We start from the raw sequence: 22264 nt of genomic DNA, 5'->3' as shown, positions 1-22264 counted from the left end.
TGTGGTGTAAACCTTATAAGTCTTATAAGATCCTTATTTTCTGGAATCCATTCATTCTGTCTTTTTGAGTCAGATGCATGGTTTGGATGGCTCATACACACACGAAGGATCCGATACACAACTTGATTTATTTTAATGGTGAGACGTCCCATCTCAACTGTTCCACATGGTGTGGCCCACCTGAAGATTGAATCAATCTGATTTTTGTTATGATACACAATAATAGGGTGTCTAACCTGATGGACGGAGTGGATCTTTCCCACGTGTGTTCTCCATCCACGCGAGAGAATATTCACATACTAAAGCGTTTTCAGTTTCTCATGGGTGCTCTGGTTGAGCACGTGCACACAGAATCGTACACGTGGCATAAGATTCACATAAAGGAAATCGTTCAAGCCGTGGGTCCCACTTTCGGTAGATCATGGTCTTAAGACCGGATTAACTGAACCGTTATAACCTCCTATTAATGGACACTAATTTGTTGAGCATGGACCGTTGATCAGTGGTCCACCAATCGGCCAATCAAAACAGCATCTCGGTCTGTGATTTTGGTTCGTAACCCCTCTAAGTGGGACCCACGTTTTGAGCGGTTTGTTTTATATGTTTGCCACGTGTACAACGATTTAACGCATGAGCAGTATACGGTGCATCATGCTAGAGTACCGAAGTTATTTCTTTCCTTTATGGTTGTAACCAATAACTACAATCCTGACCGTCCATTGGCCGGTTCGGATATGGACGGGTAACGTTTCCTTTTATGCTAAGCATCTGATCTAGGGACAAGAAAAGGACGGCCAGATCATCAGTCTGTTGTGCCTTCTAGAATGATGCAGATCCCAAGGTGGGGCCCACCAAATGCATGACTGGATTGGTTACCGTACGTGTACGTCATGGCTACGATTTCGAGGCTGACGGCAACGGCTGGAATTACACGTCTTTCCAACAGCCGAAGATAATCAAATGATACAGATACCCTTGGTCGGTGGATTATGTTGGATTTAAACGCTACTACTGCTGATAGTTCACTACCATTTATCCGTACATCTCACATAAGTATGCAGGTTCTGCAATCTTAACCCTCCAAATAGCGAGTCCAGAAACGAATATGGCATATCCTGTGATTATAACCGTCCAATACATGTGATTGATTGGAAGGTTTGAAGTATTAAGACTGACGGTCCAAATGCAAGAACTCAGAGAGAGGGTTTGTGGAACCGGTAGATCATCCTATGATGTGATATTTGAACTATGATCCAGTCACAGATGGACCAAAGGATCGGATGGTCCGATTGCCATATGAACGGTGGAAAAGTTCTTATGGTGCTGAAATGTCACTTTTCGTGGCTAGGATAAGGATTCAGGAAGTCTGAAAAGATACCTTGGAATTTTCTGCCCAGGAGTTGGGATGCTGACGAATATACCTTTAATGGTGTCTCAGATTTCTACTCGTGGCACATATGAGATTCAAATCAGACGGTCCAAATTCCGGGGTCCACTGCATAGATGCTATAGGTTGTAATTTATATTGATTGAGGGACCCTGACCTGTGATTAAGAGACATCTATTTTTTGGATTTGGACGGTTGATGGTTTTCATCTTAATGGCCTTTTATGCATCAGGCAATCCGCTGATTGGACATGAGTTCAGTACAACTTTTTGTTAGTTGACGTATCTGAAGTGGGTCCCACAATTTGGACGGTTTAATTTGAGTTTAGTTATGACGCCAGCACAATTTCGTAGGGCAGGCGCATGAAGCATCGCACAATGCAGGAGTACGAAAAGATTTTTTCCTTTTTGTTTTTGTTTTTTTGAACGCACGACGTGAGTGCCCCAAACGTGCTAGGTTGGTGGGTTAAACCAACGCGAATTGCATGTTCCCCCGGACAACAGGAATGTTTCTGTAGCGGAAGATATGTGGGGCCCACATGGATGATTTTGATAAATCTACTCCGTTGATCCGTTTTGAAAGATCATAATTGGGAAGTGTGAAAAACATGAGGTGGATCCAAAAGTTATGTGGGCCATACGATAGGAAAAGGTAATAATGTAAACACACACCATTGAAACATTTCTGGAGCCCACCATGACGTTTATATGCCATCCACACCGTTAATAAAGTTATTTCTACTGATATGAACTATAGGAAAAATATTATCCTGATAAAGAACTTCATTTATTCCATAAAGTTTCCAATGGTGGACATTCAATCTCGCATTTTCATACGGCGTTACCTATTTGAGATTTGGGTCTGCCTTATTTTTTGAATCCTGTCTTGTTTTGGACTATAGAAACTGATGGACGGAATGGATTTCTCAAGGGCATGTCGGTGGGCCCCACATAGCTTCCGCCTGCAGGAACTTCCTGTTAACAGGGGACACAGGATTCGTGTCCGGGCCCAACATGGGATATGTTTCGAGTGCCCTCCACGTGGCAATATTCCATCGAGATAGGACGCGGATTTCCTGCCAAAGCCTGGATTCTATGTGGGGCTCACTAAGATGTTTTTGAGAAAGCCACTCCGTCCATCCGTTTTTCGAGTTCATTTCAGGACATGCGGCCAAAAATGAGGATGATCAAAAACTCAAGTGAGCCACACGATAGGAAATAGTAGGGATTTAATGACCACCGTTGAAACATTTAAATGGCTACAAAAGTTTTATATCGGTTTAATTTCTTGGCTATTCACTTCATCTCAGTGAAAATGACCTTATAGACGGTTTGGATGGAAGATAAACATCAAGGTGGATCTTGGGAAGGTTTCAACGGTAGGAATTCCTTTCCCCACTGTTTCGTCTGGTATGGCCCACTTGAGTTTTGGATCCTAATAATTTTCGGTCTCATGTTCTAAAATGAGCTCAAAAAACGGATGGACGGGTTGGATCCGCGTTCAGAATCCTTGCGCAGGAACTTCCTACGAAAGGCTTTCGCAGGAAATCCGCGTCCATCGAGATAGGACATTTAATAACCGTCAACAAAAATAAAAAATCAAAAAAATCAAAATCAAAAGCAAGTCCTGATGATTTTCTTGCTGCATTTAGTATTAAAATGAGATGAACAGTTATGGTGCATACATGCTACACACTAAATTTTGGGACCATCAATCTGAGCCGTCCGATAGGCATGGAATGCCACTTGGTTTCTGTGACCATAAACTTTCTCTTGAATGACCAACAAAAGGTCACATGAAGCAATCCGCCAAAAAAAGATTGGACGGCTAGGATCTTTCAATCAGTGTGCTTTTGGTTGTGGCTTATTTCAGATGAGAAATCCTTAATCCAGTGGTCTAGATCAATGGCCACGTGAGAGATAGAGATGACAGCCAAATTTCAAAGTGGTACAGTTTCTGTGGGCCCTAATTAGAAGCAGAAAAATCCTAACCGTCCAACCAATGGAGTTCTAAAACTTGTATAGAAACCATTGCTAGGAACTTGTTCAGAACCACACATTTGTAGTCCAAAAAAGTGGATAATCAGGTTGTTCTTGTTGTTGTTGTTGTTATGGAATATGGCCCATCATCTGAACGGTCCAGATCCTTTACATCAGCACCGCATATATGAGATTCACGTCTGATCCAAATAAGATAAAATGGTGCCCTTCTAGAATGCATTTTATTATTTTAGTAATTCTCAGACAACTTGTGGGCCTTTTTTAAATCATGTTATCACAGGTACACGATAGGCCACGTGCGAATGTCTGGAAGAAAGGTCAATGGCCCCACTAACAAAATGGCTCGACTCGACTCGGACGGCTCGAGTCCAGTGCTGATTCGGTCAGTCTAGACTAACACTGTGTTTGGTCAGGCCGTGACCGTGGGTCCACCTTGATTTATATTTTGTATATCGACACTGTCTACCTGTTTTTCCATATCATTTTATATAAAGGGCCCAAAAATGAAGCGGTTCTAAATTTCAGGTGGACCACACCATCAGAAAATTTATTGATTGAATTCTTTTGCCCCACAATAGTTTTGGATCGAGCTGATGTTTGTGTTTTCTCTTCTTCCAGGTTCTTATAAAGAGGATGGATGGAAAATAAACACTACAGTGGGGCCTAGGAAATTTTTAATGGTGACCGTTCAATCACCATTGTTTATTGTCATATATATCCATATGAGAATTTTATCTGCTTCTTTTTTTGGCAAGTAACCTAAAATGGTATGGTAAAACGGATGGACGGCATAGATATAAAACACACAGATCAATGTGGCCCCAGGGTGACGGATTGACTGAACTTGGTGTTACCCCGCCGGACCGAATCCGCTGCTCTAAGACTACTGTAGGCTACTAGACAACTGAGCTGTCAGTGTGACACGTGCATCGGATCCAACCTGTCCATTGGATGGTTTATCATATTTTCACCGTGAAATCTAAAACTTAGTCCATTCCAAGACTTAGTTGTGCCGTACCATATGAAAGGGTGTAAAATCATGCTTAAGGAAATGGTTTTAAATCACGCCTGGAACGTTTAAATTCGCATTGTACGGCGCGTGTGAAACTTGAAATGACATAGTTTCCACGAATTCATTCATCCTAGCACGGCGAGTGTACCCCAGCTGAATATCTTACGTACCGGTGTTAGCGCTCTGTTTGTTTCCTATCACGTGTAATGGATGTCAAGGGGTTAAAATTAATAGAGTAGTTCAATCCAAGCGAATCAACTTTTACCCCCAAGTGCTGAAATAAATAGATACTTTGAATATATACATCTAAAATTTGATAACATTAATCACTTATTCAATCATTTGTAGAATTTTATAATGATTAAATGATAATCATCATAGTGTGGGATTTTTTCTCGAAGATGATTTGCTTTGATTTTCATAAGAAATGATTTTTCGATGCAATAAAATTATTTAAATAAATAAAAAAAAGAACTCACAATCAGTCACTAAAAGCGACAATATGAAATCTCTTGAAAGAACTACCTGATATTAAATAGAGAACAAATCTAGCATATGAGTCTGGATTTGGATTATAACTAAAAACTATATCTAAGGATTACCACTACTTAATTAACGTTACTCCTAAGATAAGCTAAGATAAAGTAAATTAATAGATTTGTTCAGTTTGATGGATGTGTGTAACGCCCTAAAATTTAGGGGTCAAGCAATACTCGACTTCCAAGCTCTCGGGTGTCACTTAGATCCTAATTGTAGTGATTTTGCATATAATTCAATTAAAATGAGCAACAAAGAAATCGACTGGAACATAAACCACAACCACAACTAATCTACTAAGATAAAAGCAGCTAGAGAATACGAGTATACAAGATATCAAACAGGCCGCACAAGGTGTTGCCCGGCAAAATACACATATGAAACGTTCAAAAGAAATAGTGCGTTATATCTCCTCGCTCAACAGCCTATAATTAACCCGCACAGTATACGGGGACCCGCCCATAAGCTGAAAGTAGGAAAGCTCCTCTTCCCCATCTATGCTCATCCCACTCGGCTCGTCGAGCTCCACCTCACCTGCATCTAATGAAGTGTCTGGTTGGTATTTTAAAACACCTTCCCAGAGTGAGAGTGAGTAGCTAACTCAGTGGGTGCCATTAGCCATAAGTTACATCAAATAATAATTCCATGATGAATTTAATGAAAAGCACACATTCACAAATCTCTAACTAATCTTTGTTAATGCATATGCATGAATTATAGTATGATGCATAACCTTACTAACAACACTCCCTCAGGCGACTTCGTCTAACGTTCGCACATGACCAATACTCCCTCATTACGAGCTCAACTGTCGAGTCGCCAACTTAACTAGTGTGATGTTATCATGGACGTGTTAGCCGAGTGTTTAGTTAATTTTGTTAATCCAGCAAATTTGAGAAAACTGGTACACCCCGATAATATCATTACCCTTATCTGTTTGCGATGCCAGGGCCCGCGACTTGCGAGACCAGGGCCCCGCGATCCTTGATCCCATCGGGTTCTTCACCCCTAATGAAAACACGTGAGGAGTGCTGAGAATAGGGATCGCTTGCGGTCACTACGGGGAGGCTCGTCACCCCAGCGTAGGCTGACAGCTCGGACAGAGTGTCTCATTCCACCATGCCCGACTCACGAGTCTGTGGATCGATTCTAACTGTTGTCAATGGGCATGGGGTATTCCAAATTCCAAACAAGCGTGAGCAAACATAGTTAACAAACATGGCTGGTCAGTTGGTGGACTAAACCGCCCAAATTTAGGCGAGCACGTAACGTACGACATCGGGTGCAAGTAACCCACGTAGTCCTACTACTGTCGTACATTCGAGTCCGCCCAAATCAGTTAATCTAGTCACGGGACGGCCCAACCGATGAGACCGCCCTCACAAATCGCAGATTCCTGACCAACCCAGAGAATGGACTATATTCAATAACATTTCTAAGCAGATAAGATTCATCCTTAAGTACAGATGAAAATAAATATATAATAAATCAAAGCATAAATTTCAAGATATCAAAATGAATGCAAACTACTCTTAGCAGCAGAAATTAGACGTGTGTGCATGCGATGTCGGATTGCCTAAGAGACAAGAAGATAACAAGTCAACCATGCTGCAGGAAAATACAATCATGTATGCAACAAGGAAGAATATGCAGGAAGTAAGATGCAAGAATAAACATATAACATAGTTTCTAGGTCCAAACAATTTGAAGACTAATCCAACATCAATTTCTCAGCGCATGAATGTTAAGTAGACTTATCGGACAAGATTCAAATTAGGTTTTCCTCTAAATTGCACATGCACATCAATCTAGCATCCACAATCATTAAATTTATTCTAGAATTGGTACTTGGCCACCTAAGGATAATGGTCCGCACCTATGTATCGTTGAGAGCTTGTTGAATTGTCCTAGGGGTGCCAAACTCACGGGTCCATTTGCTGAGGTCCTGAGTTAAATGCATCTGCATGTTAGGATACATGCAAGGGACTAGCTTACAAAATGAATTTTTCTGAAGAAGAATGGTGATTACCTCTCAATCGGCGAGAATTTTTCTCTTGTGGCTATGAATGTAAGATTTTTGGAGGAATGGTAGAAGGTTCTCCAAATTTTCAAATCCCTTGGACCCCACCTCCTTCAACACTCTCCTTCTCTCTCTTCTTTCTCTCTTCTCTCTCTCTCTCTTGTTGTTGGAATCTATTGTAGGAGTGAGTGAGGGAGAGAGGGTTAAAGGGTTTTATACCTTGGATCTGGGCCAAATGGCCCTGAGTTTTATTAATCCCTTCAAATGGCTCTGTGGGACCCCTTTTTTACTGTTGGGGCTTTCCTGAGGGCCCCCTGGTCATAAAATTTGTAGGATAGCTACCCCACGGCCTGATGAAGGCCTGTACAAAGTTTGAAGGCAAATGGATGCGAAGTTTTATCGTAAGGGGTCTATTAATCCATTCAAATGGCCCTGTGGGACCCCTTTTGGCTGCTGGGGCTGCCCTGATGGCCCCCTGGCCATGAAATTTGTAGAATAGGTGCCCCACGGCCTGATAAAAGGCTGTGCAAAGTTTGAAGGCAAACAGATGCAGGGTTTTATCGCAAGGGGCTGATTTTCGATCAATGGTCACCGTTTCACAATCAGGGTTCAGATTTTGTGAATGGGTACAGAGAAATATTTTCGACCTTCGATGTAAATTTAGAAGAGATCCGACGGCTGAAATACCTCATTTTCCTGTTTCAATCAAAAGGACCATTGATTTAAAATTTTAAACTTGGGCCAAGGCTGGGGTGAGTTGCGTTTGGCAAGTGCTGACTGGATAGTACGGATATTTCATTTTCGGGCGCTTTCATGGCCTCCCTAAGTTTTAGATTTTTCTACCCTTCCCTAGCCGTTGCACGGCCCTCACAGGCAGTTGCCAAGTACAATCAGGAGAACCGGCTTTACGGCCCGCACTCGGTCTAAGCATATTTAAATTCAACCGCATTAATAGGTAACCTGGGTTAATTCATTGGTAGTATCCCTCGCACGAGCAGTTTGATCGAACGGTCCTGCTGCAATTCCCACGTGGACGCCTTAGGACACTGTTCTAGTTGGGCCGGGTGTTACAATATAAGATATGCATTTTGCTCGATTGGATTCATCTCCCATTTATGGAGAATTTTGTTACATCTTATTCTTTTAAATCATTCTTTCATCACTGCAACAGTTGCAGTAGTCGAAAAGATTTTCTTTAGATCCTACTTTTGTTATGTTTCCCTTTTGTGATTATTCTTCTTCTATTGACCAAACTTTGTTCTTCTCAGTCACCTTTTGTATTTTAAACTGCTCAACTGTGTTTCTCTCTTTATTCGTTAAACTTTTAGATAATTCAACCACATCTTCTTATCAACTATCCACATATGTGTAATATTGGATTTACGTCAACTATGATTCTACTATATATATATATATATATATATATAAACGCTCCAAATATTTTGAAGATGTTTTTATCCACGTCATATTTCTTATGTAAAATTGAATTTTCCTAGAATTGTCAGAAATAGGGTATAACATTGCCCCCCACATTGCTTTTCCTTTAGGAAAAATGTGAAAGCAACGTTGTTTCATTGCTCAATATAATTAATGCAATTAGTAGTTGGTCCACGTGTTATCCCTCCATTGATTTTACCGGACCAAGACCGTACCGAAAGATATCCTTTATCTTACCCTTTTATATTGTCCATATGACACATCACATATAATTGTATCGTACGATGAGTCATGATGATCCTTTCATTAATGTGTATGTATCGCGGCCAATACATAAACACAATTCTAAGTTGGTGCTTACTTTCCTTCACCCTTTGTTTCTTTTCTCTTGTGTAAAAAAATCATTTCTTGTCTTTTTTCCTTCGATTATCATGATTACATCTTCATCTTTTTCCATTCTAGCCTTCCATCTAGAATCGTTCATCAAAAATCTAAATGTTTTATTGTCAGGAGTGATCAATGACCTCTTGTTCAATACTCCTATCAAACCAGATAAAGGCATTGTTGACATTTGCTCCAACATTTCACCTTGCAGTTACTCATGAACAACTTCGTGAGATCGAACCAAGTTTTCCAAAGTGTCCTGATGAAGTTCTTCTTGTCCAATCTAATAATTTTTCATATCCTTCCAATTCATTTTAGTCTCTAAGGGCATGGCTGAAATTGATGAATGGTTTAACAGAATGGTTTACTTGCATTGAAGCATAACATGGTGACACATGGAGGCAGGAATCTAATAACCCTAATTCCTGCAACGATTTATACACTCTTACGCCCACTTAAACCCTATAACATATGAAACTTAGCAGACACTTAAACACATCGTTTATTAGGAGGAGTATCCTCACCCATCCACATGTTGGGTATTTTTGAATTTTGAAGACAAAATTCTTATAAGGGGATAGAATGTAATGACCTAAGATTTTGGTACACATACATGCATCTGCATACATGCACAATTGCATCCATCTAAACATTCATGCATAATCCTTCTATTTATTCATGCATTCATGCATGCATGCGTACAGTATACAAATTGTGATATATGTGATTGATTAATTTATTGTGATTGATAATTTGTATGGTTTTAGTGTATATATAGTATATATATATATACATGCACTCTATTTACTCATACACCTAAGATCAACCATTCATTCATTAAGTAGCTCAAATCTAACCGTGAAACATATCCTAAATCCAATCGTTTATACACTGTGTAAGGTATGCGGTCACCCACTCATCTATCCATTTTCAAGATTGTAGTTTAATCATCTAAGCCGTTTATTCGACGATCCACCTATCCGATCAACTTTTTACCTATTTTGCACCTATCTGACCATGAAAGTAACCGTACATTAACTTGTATAAAGGATTAGACTCTTAATCATTTGATTATTTCACATATATCTTATCATCCAACCGTACATCATATATGTATCCATCAATTGGCCCACCTAAAAATCACTATGATGATTCTCACATTTCTCTAGATAAATTTACTGGATTACTACTTACATTGGAATATGATTTAACAAGTTTTAGATGCCCACAAGCCATATACATATTTTGGTGGTAAACTCATAATTTTAAAGGAGTAGAAAACCATTCATGTATCCATACGTACAATTGTAAATCCGACGCCCCATATCTTACAAATGGGTAACCCATTCATAAAATCAATTGTACATCGACTTCTCTACTCATTGAGGTACCACATGGTCTACTTAAATATTATTTTCAATACATCCCAACCATCCATCCATGTATGGTATAACTCCCTAATGTAGTATGTCCTAAGCATGTATAACATGCTTACTTAAATTTTAACATTTTAAAGAGTTAATAGCTTGTATTAAATATTATTAATTTTTAATAAAATATAAATATATTAATTCGTAGTAAAGTTATTAGCACATGAATGTTGGATTTAGGAAACATAAGGTATGTGAGTATGATCAGAGGTCACTAATCTAGACCACCCATCACAATGATCAACCCAAGTATTTCAAATCATCCAAGTTTTATTACAAGATCAGTCGATTATCTATTCGTTAACTTAAACCAACAAAATGAAATCGTTAAATTTATACATTAATCAACACTTTTCAAAAAACTTCTCAATTAGTCATCCACCACCCAAATTCATCCATCAATTTAACCCATTAACTCACTCACCTGATCAACCATCTATTGTACATTAATTATTTTACATATATACCATGTGTACACTCTGCACAACCATGCACCACATGTACGACCATACACATGCACAACCATGCACCACATGTATCACTTCATATACACACGTGATGCATGTTTTTGTAATAAATGAATTTAATATGGTGGGTGTTTCACTTACATGAGGGGCCACTTAAAGAGAACGGTTTGTTTTTTTTCCCACATGTGTACATTATGTATGATGGGACCCTTGTATTATAGATAGGGTCATAGGTTAGGTACAATAAGAAAAGGTATGGGAAAAAAAAAGGAGAGAATAAAATTAAAATAGAGAGGAAAAAAAAACTTTATAAAGATTTTATCAAGATGGGTGATCTATCTCTAGTCTAAAATTTTTACAATTTTTGTTATTAAATTATTTTTTATCATTATAGTTAATTTCTTCTAAATTGAATTTTGCAGCAAATTATTATTTATTGTTGATATTTTTATTCATGGAATATTTGAAAAAAAATGTTCAATAACATTAGAGTAATATATTTATATATATATATATATATATATATATATATATATATATATATATATATATATATATATATTAGAATTTTAAATTACTGAATTTAATACAAAATAATTTTTTAATTATTTAAATTAAATTTGAAATTAGTCTGAATCTTACTTTAGCTATATTTTAAATTAATTTTGTTGACATAAATATGTAAATTGACTTCAATTATAAAATTTTGAATTATTTTATTCAAGACAAATTCGAAATAATACATCAAAATAATTTATATTAATTAAAATAATGATATGTATAATATAAGGTAAAATTTTAATAATAACTAAAGTTCAAATTTAATAATTTAATATAACATAAATTAAGTATAATTTCAGTTTGGGAATACTAATGTACAATTAACTAATCTAAATCTAAATTTAATTTAACATTGTTTAACTTAGTTGTTTATTGGTAATTTAATTATGTTATGAATTTTAGGATTTATGGAATTAATTTTGATTAAGTAAATTTAAATTCTGAATTTAATTCTAAATAAAATAATAATAATAATTAATTTAAAATTTTGACATTTGATAAATTAAATTTTAGATATTAGAAATTAGTTATTAATGTGAATTTCCTATCTATATAGTTACTTAACCTTAATAGGATTAACTTTAATAAAATGAAAATTCAACTCTTAGGGTTTAAAATAGAAAAGGAAAAAAAAAATCCAATTAATATATTTAGAATAGATTTTTCTTATAATCTATTAGAAGGATGTAAAAAATTAAAAAAAAATATATAGTAAGATTTTATAGTACTAAATTAATTAAATTAAAATTATAAAACCTAATTCATATTTTAATTTATTTGGATTTAGGATTTAACATGAGTTAATTTTAGAAGTTCTTACGCTTTACTGATTTACAATTTCATAAAAAAAATTTAATTCAAATAAAAATTTAATTTTGTTAAATTAATTATTAACTTATATTAAAAATTAATTCTCAATTTATAATCGATGATTTTAATTATCTAATTAAAATAATTATTGAGTTAAAAGTCATCGAACCTTACAACAACTTACATGCATAATTTGATAATAACGAAGAATATGTGATATAATGCTATGTATTTTGTAACTAACCCGCAGTAAGTTACGTATTTAATAATTCTAATTTGAATGGATGATGGTCACTCATATCATGTACGTATTTATTTTTTAATTAAGAATGAATGTTGTAATGCGAGTGCGTTGCCCTGAGGATTTCCTAAAAAGCATAAGCAGGTAGGGCGATTGTGTCCCTTGGGTGAAAGTCCTTAAAACCAGCAAGTAGGGCGATTGTGTCTCTTGGATAGAAGATCCTAAAGCCAGCAAGTAAGGCGATCGTGTCCCTTGGGTGAAAGACCTTAGAACCCACTAGATCCTTTAGAGTCTCATTTGTGTACGACGTATAAGTACAATTGTGTGCGTGTATATACGCCAGAGGTACAACTGGATAAGTAGTCTGACTAACTAACATATAAATGGGTCCCTCGCCACGAGGTACCGGGGCGTGGGCATTAATGTAACGTGGTCATTCACTTGAGTACGGTGTTGTAAAAGAAGATGATTATTTAATTTTTTTATTTATAGAATTCGTGAAAAGCTTGACATTCGGAGCTTTATTTCGATTCTAGTATTGTATTTATCTCATATTTTAATATTCGGTACTTTAATTCATGTTTTAAACTTTAAACAAATTATTTTCATTATTTGTACATTTTGTATAATTATACAAATTTCATATTTGAGTTGGATACGATCCCACGAGCTATTATGTTCACACCCATATTAACAAGTGTTTTGGGGCTCAAAGATTAGTCAAGGGCGAAGCGGAGTGATGATCTATTGCATATCAGACCCCAGTAATTACCAGATTTTATGTATATGATAATGCTTAATGGAGTATTTTAATTGTATTTTTATTACAGGATAAAGTCAGGAGCGTTAATTGAAAATTGGTGTTAAAGGCATGGATTTCATGATCCAAAGTCTCCAGAGCACGGGGTGGACTCCAGAGAACCAATAATGAAGATTTTACACGTCTGGGATCTGAGGAAAGCAAGCCAAAGGGGCCCGAAAAGGGTCCAGAATGCAAGATCACATGGTTCCCACTATCCGATCAGTTCGAAACTTCATACATGAGATGAGGGCCGTGAATTAACCGTACATATTAAATTTCAGCCATTGAAGATCGCGGGAAGTGGTCCAACGGACAGATCAGCCCATTAATCTTCACCTTGGGGCCCACCTGATATTTGGAACTGCCTCAAACTTGGAGCTGATGGTTGAAAATAGATGACAAATAGGATGGACGGATTGGATTTCTCGTAAACATCACGGTGAGCCCTGTGTAAGAGATGTGTACACAGTGCACAGGTGCATCGGCTGCGCACCAAACGGACGAGTGTCGGTCAGCAGCGCTGACCCGACTTCGTCTTTGGAAAACGGAAGTTTCCGTTTCCAGCGTCCGCGGAACCGACCGCTGTCATCGGTTGTGGGGCCCACCTAGTGTCCAAATGGACAATCCGAACCGTCCATCCGCTTCCTGGGGCCGATATCATCATCGCCTAGATGTCCGTTTGGTTCCATGCATGTGTACGGACGTTGATCGCTGAAAAAACGCAAAACGGACGGTGAGTTGCACCGAATCCACCCCAAAACCAATCACTTCCTACTGATTTTTCGAGCTGAAACCAATGGACGACGTGGATTCCTGTGAAAAGTCCAGGAATGGGCCCCACCATCATCGCAGCGTCGGTTTGGCGTCCGCGTAGCGTCTTCCGCTGGCCGTTTTTGCGAAGGATTGTGGGCCCCGTACGTCACCCGTACGGCCGATCCGAGCCGTCCATCGTGTATAGGGCTTCGAGATCTTCAAAACTATGCTGATATTCCACTCCCATGGGGACACACATGTGCGGTACAGAGGCCACAAAAGGGCTACCTGGCGACGTTCAAAACTGATCTTTTTGTATTTTCTTCTCTGGGCCGCGATAATGAACCTTCAAAACCACCCATTCTTGACTGAAATTTCGTTCTGAATCCAATGGATGGGGTGGATTTTCCAGAAAACAGCTCTGTGGGGCCCACCGATCACGGCTGCGAAAAATTACACTTCGAGTCCTTCTACGACTCCGCCACCGATTCCAACCATCTAGCAGCTATAAAAGGGGAGTTTTGGACGTGGGAAAGGCATTCAGAACCAGGGGATTCCAGATCTGAAGCAAGGAAGAGAAGAAAGAGAAGAAAGAGAAGAAAGAAGAGAGAGAGAGATTGTTTGGTTTGATGCTTTTTTTTATGAATCTTATTTAATATTTTTTATGAATTTTATGGGTCACTAATCTCTCAGCTAGGGCTGAGATGAAGCCCTTAATTTGATCAGCTCTTGTGTTGGTTGATTCACTTTGAATTTTAATTAATTTGTTTCTTTCTCTAAGTGGGCTTTATGGGTTTAAATTCTATACTTCTCCATCTATGAATTTGATTAAAGTATATATATGGATGTTGTTTGGATGCTTATTATAGGTGCTTGTGTCTGATCAAGAACAAGTTTCCTATAGAGGAAGAAACAGGATGCTTTAATGAATTGTACATCCCTTATGCCCGACCAAGGATATGGGATATGTCATTCATGGCATTGCTTAAAGGAATTAGACAGTCTGTATGCCCGATTAAGGACACAGATTGTGCTTTCTCTATTTAAGTGGTATCAATCTAGATCAAGGTGAATCAACAGACAAAACAAGGGTTAGGATAATTAGGGGTGGATTCGAAAGTCCTAGTGCTCTCTCTCTGATTGAATTTTCTTCCCTGTTCTTAATTAATTGTTTTTCATAAAATTGTGCTTAGTAATTCATTCCATTATTTGTTGGATTAGTTAAGGAGAATCATAGATTTGAATTGTGACGACCAGTCCTCGTGGGAACGATCTCGTAATACGTACCGTATCTGCATCTGATTCGTATACTTGCGAGTTTAAAAATCATTTAAATCGTGTTGGTTTAAATAAAACATCAAGTTTTTGGCGCCGTTGCCGGGGACTGTTTTGTTCCAATTGGATTTAGGATTCTCTCTTATCATAATTCATAGTCTTAGGTTTTTTACTAACTCTAGGTTAAATTTTTTTGAAACTAACCTATTTCCTGTTTTGTAGGGACCTGACATAAACTACTAATTTGGTAATCTCTTTCCAAATTTTCTATTTTTTTTCTAATTTCTATTTTTAGAATTAAGGTTTTATTTTTATTATTATTATTATTTTTTTTTTTAGAAAGTTTCTATTTCTAGGCTATTTTATTTTTTTTTTATTTTTAGAAATTTCCTATTTTCTAATTCTAGATTCTGATTCTTCTTTCAAGTAACTTTCTATCTTCTAGTTTAGGTTTTATTATTTTTAGAAGAGTCTTTAGGTTTTATTTTTATTTTTAGAAAGTTTCTCTCTTATTTTCTAATTTCCTATTTTTTAGAAAATTTTCCTTTTTAGAAACTAACTTAGCTTTTATTTCTAAGATTACAAACTTTCTTTTTTAGAAATTAACCGTTGCTTAGGATTTTTTTTCTAGCATTAATTTAGTAAATTTAATTTATTTTTGATTTCTTTTTGTTTACAGGAATTAAGGAAGGAAGCTGCTAACATTGTCTTCAAAAGGAGGAGCTCTTTATTCTTCAGACATCAATCATCTCCTTTCCCGGGTTCTTTCTTCCCATTCTTATTTACATAGTTTTAACTTGTTTTAGAATCTCATAGTTTCTAGGTCTAGTTTTATTTCTCTTAGGTTGCTTCTTTGTTTAATTTTCTTTCTTACATTGCAATAACATAGTTTATGCTAGGACGTAGGTCTCTGAATTTAGAACTAGCACCGTTTGATCCTGAGATTGAAAGAACAATTCGTGAACGATTGAGAAATAATCCTGTTGAAATGGCGAATGAGACTGAAGTTAAAGCTCTCAAAGATTATTCAGCTCCTGTCCAATTTAATGCGCCTTCATGCATAGTGTTGCCAACTACTACGGCAGCACACTTTGAACTTAAACCTGGAGTCATACAATTGTTGCCATCCTTTTATGGATTGGACAAGGAGGACCCATATCATCATGTGAAAGAATTCTTAAACATTTGCTCCACCTTTAAGTTCCAAAACTTCTCAGACGATTCGATCCGCCTACGCCTGTTTCCTTTTTCTTTGAAGGATAAGGCGAAAGCATGGTTGAATTCTCTAGAAGTTGGATCTATCACTACATGGGACCAACTGTCTAAGAAGTTCTTAAACAAGTTCTTCCCCGTTCATAAAACCAATGCCCTCCGTAGAGAAATTACTAACTTCACACAAAAAGAGGGCGAGCACTTTCATGAATGTTGGGAAAGATGGAAGGACTTGCTTCTTAAATGTCCTCACCATGGTTTTGAGAAATGGCAACAAGTTCAATACTTCTATGACGGTCTGACACCACAGAACCGTCGCATGGTTGATGCCACCAGTGGAGGGTCATTCATGACCAAAAGTGATGTCGAAGCGTGGAACTTCTTTGAAACCTTGTGCGAAAATTCCCAGCAATGGGATTATTCAAATAGAGGTGACAGAAGTCCCCAACCACAAAAGAGAGGTGGTATATATGAGATAGGAGTCATACCAGAGTTGAGCGCCAAGCTTGATAACCTGACAAAGAAAGTTGATGCTCTGGTATTAAATAATGGACCACCACAAACAGCTCAAGTCGAGGCATATGCCACATGTTCTAGTCCTGCCCATCCTATGCAGTCTTGTCCATCTGGTGCAGCATTCCCAGAACTTCTCTCTGAACAAGTTCATGCTATGAACACTTTTCAAAAATCTGGGAATGATCCTTACTCGAACACATACAACCCAGGGTGGGCTAGGCATCCAAATTTCTCTTGGGCAAAAGGACCACAACAAGGAGGACCATCTGGAAATCCTCCCATGCAACCGCACCTCCAAGTTGGCAGTCAACAACCTCAACAATTTCCACAATATCAACAACTGCCTACACAATCAAGGAAACCATCTCTTGAGGATACACTCCATCTTTTCATGCAGAGTTCTCTCCAATTCCAAAAAGACACCCAACAAACCTTACTAGCCAACCAGCAAAGCTTACATGCAAATGCACAATCCATTGCCAAGCTGGAAGTACAAATGGGTCAACTAGCTGCCACATTGAGTGAGAGAGAGAAGGGCAAGTTCCCTAGCCAACCTGAGGCTAATCCAAAGGGACAGTATGAGATTGGCTCTAATTCCAACCAAGGGCAATATCATGAACAAGCCAAATCGATCACTACCCTTAGGTCAGGCAAGCAGATTGATAACAGAATAGAGATGCTGGGGATGAATCAAATTCTAAAACAGAAGATCAAGATGAAGCAGAGAGCCATACCAATGCATCCAAAGTCCAAAAGCTCTCGACTCTCCAAGAGCCACTAATGTGCCACCTTATGTGCCCAAAGCACCCTTTCCTCAACGTCGGGCACCAATAAAGAAAAGAAATAACTTTGATGAAATCTTGGATGTGTTTCAAAAAGTGCAAGTCAACATCCCGTTGCTTGACGCTATCAAGCAAGTCCTCTGCTTACGCTAAGTTTCTTAAAGATTTATGCACTCAAAAGCGTAAGCAAAATGTTCATAAGAAAGTCTTCCTTGCAGAGCGCTCAGCTCCATGATTCAACATAACACCCTCCTAAATTTAGGGATCCAGGAGCTCCCACCATTTCTTGCGGCATAGGAGATCATAAGATCGGGAAGGCATTACTTGATTTAGGGCGAGTGTCAATTTGTTACCATATTCGGTCTATGAGCAGCTAGGACTTGGTGAGTTGAAACCGACTAAGGTAACATTACAACTAGCCGATAGATCTGTCAAGGTGCCCGGGGTGTTATTGAAGATGTGTTAATCCAGGTTGATAAATTTTATTTTCCAGTGGATTTCATAGTTATAGATACTCAGCCTGTCCAGAATCTTCATAGTCAGATCCCAGTCATTTTGGGTCGTCCATTTTTGGCCACATCTAATGCTATTATCAATTGCAGGAATGGAGTTATGAAATTGTCCTTTGGTAACATGAATATTAAACTCAATGTTTTTAATGCAGGACAACAACCCTCAGATTTGGATGACATATTTGAAGTGGACATGATCGAGAGCCTTGTGCAGGACTCCTTCCGTACATCTTTTGAAGATCCTCTTGAGACCTGCTTAGCACAATCGGGCATGGATTTTGACATTGATAGTCCCATCCATGAAGTCAATGCATTGCTCGACTCTACTCCTATATTGGAGACTGAAAAATGGAGAGCGAAAGTGGAACTTCTTCATCCCTCTGAGACTCTTCCTGACAGCACAGCTTGTAACTCTGAGAAGACAAAGGCGAGCAGGCTGCTTAATGTTCTTAGAGCATATAAGGCAGCAATTGAACGGAAGATAGAAAAAATTCAGGGAGTATGCCCCCCTGCATGGATGGATCATGCTGTGGTAATGTCGCATAACATGCAAAGGAAGCGTGATCCTAACATAGAAGAAGTCGTTCGAGCAGAAGTCCTTAAATTATTTGACGACAGTGTCAGTTGCCTTACTTCAGATAGCACAGTTCATGGGAACTCACATCACTTGTCTGGGATCGGTTAATGAAAGTGTTGAGGTAATTTCTTTGGCGGACCCTGGTTATAAAGATTATTTCATTCATGGTCCGTTCTTGTCTGGCTGAAGACGTTAAACTTAGCGCTCATGGGAGGCAACCCAGCCTTTTGCTTTGTTGTATTGCTTTTTATTGCATTCATTTTCCTTTTTCTTAGTTAGTTACTTCAATGTTTGTGGGTAACATTACTGCAAACTCTCACGAGACTACAACTCGTCCACTAGGGGTAACCTAGGGGTTTAAAGGCTTGTTGCATGCGCTAAATGTAATCGAGAGCACCTGCGAAAGTGGTATAGGTAGGATCTTCTTTTGTTTTTCTTTTTGTTATTTTTGCTTATGTTGATTTCTCTCGTGCTAACTCGCTTTTACGTTGAAATTTTTCACAAATTTTGAGAAAGCTTCTTGATTCTCCATCCAGGTTTTATCTTTTCATCACTCCTCTTTTATTCTCGTTGTTCCATGTGCATTGCTTGTTTATTTCTTTTACATCGAGGACAATGTAGATTTTAGGTTGGGGGTGGGAGATTAGGTTACCTAATCAGTATTTTCTTGGTCTTGAGCAAAATTCGTGAAAACTTTAAAATTTTTTCTGGAATTTCTATTGAATTCAAAGTGATTTTGAAGGATAGTTGTGATTTTACCATTATAAGATACATGATGTTGGTAACTTATGACTCTTGGATTCGGCCATCTGCTTGATTTCACAGTCAATTTTGAATTGTTAATCCATGATTAGACGTTGTAAACATTGATTGAGTCATGATTTCACATATCACATCTCGCTTACACATTAAGTTTTCGGTTCGATAACTGAATGATTAACTTGGTAAAAAGAAGAATTAAAAGGCTAAGTCACAAAATCTTTACCATAGGTTTGCTCCCTATAGGTATAGCTTTGATTCTCCATAGTTGACTTATAAAAAAGTTGGGCGACAAGTTTTCGCCATAGGTTTGCTCCCTATAGGCGAGGATTTGAGTTCCTTGGTGTACTGTTCATAAAGAAAATCAAAGGCTAGTTGAATGGAAAGTTAATCTAAAATGCCAGTATTGGTTTCAAGCTTGGTTGTCACGAATTACTAACGATATCATGAAAATTGACAATTGATTGTAAGTCGAGATTACACTTTACACTCATGGAACTCAATGTTTAGGAATGTTATAATTAATGGATTAATATGTTGAACTTGATTATGAAGTTTACTGAGAGCTTGATTCCAAGAGAAAAATTCCACACACCAATCATGAATCTTAGAATTTTCACATCTCAGCTATCTGTTCACAAGTCACTTGAGTTTATAGGAATCATCTTTTATTTCTAAAATTATTTTTCGCATACTTTGCTCGGGACTAGCAAAATGCTGGTTGGGGGTTGTGATCAGGGTCAAATATTGCATATCAGACCCCAGTAATTACCAGATTTTATGTATATGATAATGCTTAATGGAGTATTTTAATTGTATTTTTATTACAGGATAAAGTCAGGAGCGTTAATTGAAAATTGGTGTTAAAGGCATGGATTTCATGATCCAAAGTCTCCAGAGCACGGGGTGGACTCCAGAGAACCAATAATGAAGATTTTACACGTCTGGGATCTGAGGAAAGCAAGCCAAAGGGGCCCGAAAAGGGTCCAGAATGCAAGATCACATGGTTCCCACTATCCGATCAGTTCGAAACTTCATACATGAGATGAGGGCCGTGAATTAACCGTACATATTAAATTTCAGCCATTGAAGATCGCGGGAAGTGGTCCAACGGACAGATCAGCCCATTAATCTTCACCTTGGGGCCCACCTGATATTTGGAACTGCCTCAAACTTGGAGCTGATGGTTGAAAATAGATGACAAATAGGATGGACGGATTGGATTTCTCGTAAACATCACGGTGAGCCCTGTGTAAGAGATGTGTACACAGTGCACAGGTGCATCGGCTGCGCACCAAACGGACGAGTGTCGGTCAGCAGCGCTGACCCGACTTCGTCTTTGGAAAACGGAAGTTTCCGTTTCCAGCGTCCGCGGAACCGACCGCTGTCATCGGTTGTGGGGCCCACCTAGTGTCCAAATGGACAATCCGAACCGTCCATCCGCTTCCCGGGGCCGATATCATCATCGCCTAGATGTCCGTTTGGTTCCATGCATGTGTACGGACGTTGATCGCTGAAAAACGCAAAACGGACGGTGAGTTCAAAACTCCGTGGGCTGCACCAAATTCACCCCAAAACCAGTCAATTCCTACTGATTTTTCGAGCTGAAACCAATGGACGACGTGGATTCCTGTGAAAAGTCCAGGAATGGGCCCCACCATCATCGCAGCGTCGGTTTGGCGTCCGCGTAGCGTCTTCCGCTGGCCGTTTTTGCGAAGGATTGTGGGCCCCGTACGTCACCCGTACGGCCGATCCGAGCCGTCCATCGTGTATAGGGCTTCGAGATCTTCAAAACTATGCTGATATTCCACTCCCATGGGGACACACATGTGCGGTACAGAGGCCACAAAAGGGCTACCTGGCGACGTTCAAAACTGATCTTTTTGTATTTTCTTCTCTGGGCCGCGATAATGAACCTTCAAAACCACCCATTCTTGACTGAAATTTCGTTCTGAATCCAATGGATGGGGTGGATTTTCCAGAAAACAGCTCTGTGGGGCCCACCGATCACGGCTGCGAAAAATTACACTTCGAGTCCTTCTACGACTCCGCCACCGATTCCAACCATCTAGCAGCTATAAAAGGGGAGTTTTGGACGTGGGAAAGGCATTCAGAACCAGGGGATTCCAGATCTGAAGCAAGGAAGAGAAGAAAGAGAAGAAAGAGAAGAAAGAAGAGAGAGAGAGAGATTGTTTGGTTTGATGCTTTTTTTTATGAATCTTATTTAATATTTTTTATGAATTTTATGGGTCACTAATCTCTCAGCTAGGGCTGAGATGAAGCCCTTAATTTGATCAGCTCTTGTGTTGGTTGATTTACTTTGAATTTTAATTAATTTGTTTCTTTCTCTAAGTGGGCTTTATGGGTTTAAATTCTATACTTCTCCATCTATGAATTTGATTAAAGTATATATATGGATGTTGTTTGGATGCTTATTATAGGTGCTTGTGTCTGATCAAGAACAAGTTTCCTATAGAGGAAGAAACAGGATGCTTTAAGGAATGTACATTCCATGTACCCGACCAAAGATATGGGATATGTCATTCATGGCATTGCTTAAAGGAATTAGACAGTTTGTATGCCCGATTAAGGACACAGATTGTACTTTCTCTGTATAAGTGGTATCAATCTAGATCAAGGTGAATCAACAGACAAAACAAGGTTAGGATAATTAGGGGTGGATTCGAAAGTCCTAGTGCTCTCTCTCTGATTGAATTTTCTTCCCTGTTCTTAATTAATTGTTTTTCATAAAATTGTGCTTAGTAATTCATTCCATTATTTATTGGATTA

General features: G+C 38.4%; 1 non-coding gene across 1 annotated transcript; it reads right to left on the bottom strand.

Annotated features, from left to right (window-relative positions):
* Nucleotides 1-16482: 16482 nt before the first annotated feature.
* Nucleotides 16483-16589, bottom strand: LOC131254430 (small nucleolar RNA R71). The gene has a single exon (XR_009175543.1). It is a non-coding gene; the product is annotated as a small nucleolar RNA R71 (small nucleolar RNA).
* Between the last annotated feature and the right edge of the window lie 5675 nt (nt 16590-22264).

This window comes from Magnolia sinica, chromosome 8 (genome assembly GCF_029962835.1).
Source record: "Magnolia sinica isolate HGM2019 chromosome 8, MsV1, whole genome shotgun sequence".
In the NCBI taxonomy this organism is placed as follows: Eukaryota; Viridiplantae; Streptophyta; class Magnoliopsida; order Magnoliales; family Magnoliaceae; genus Magnolia; species Magnolia sinica.
Note: the sequence above shows the minus strand (reverse complement) of the source record. Positions and strands in the feature narration are given on the sequence as shown.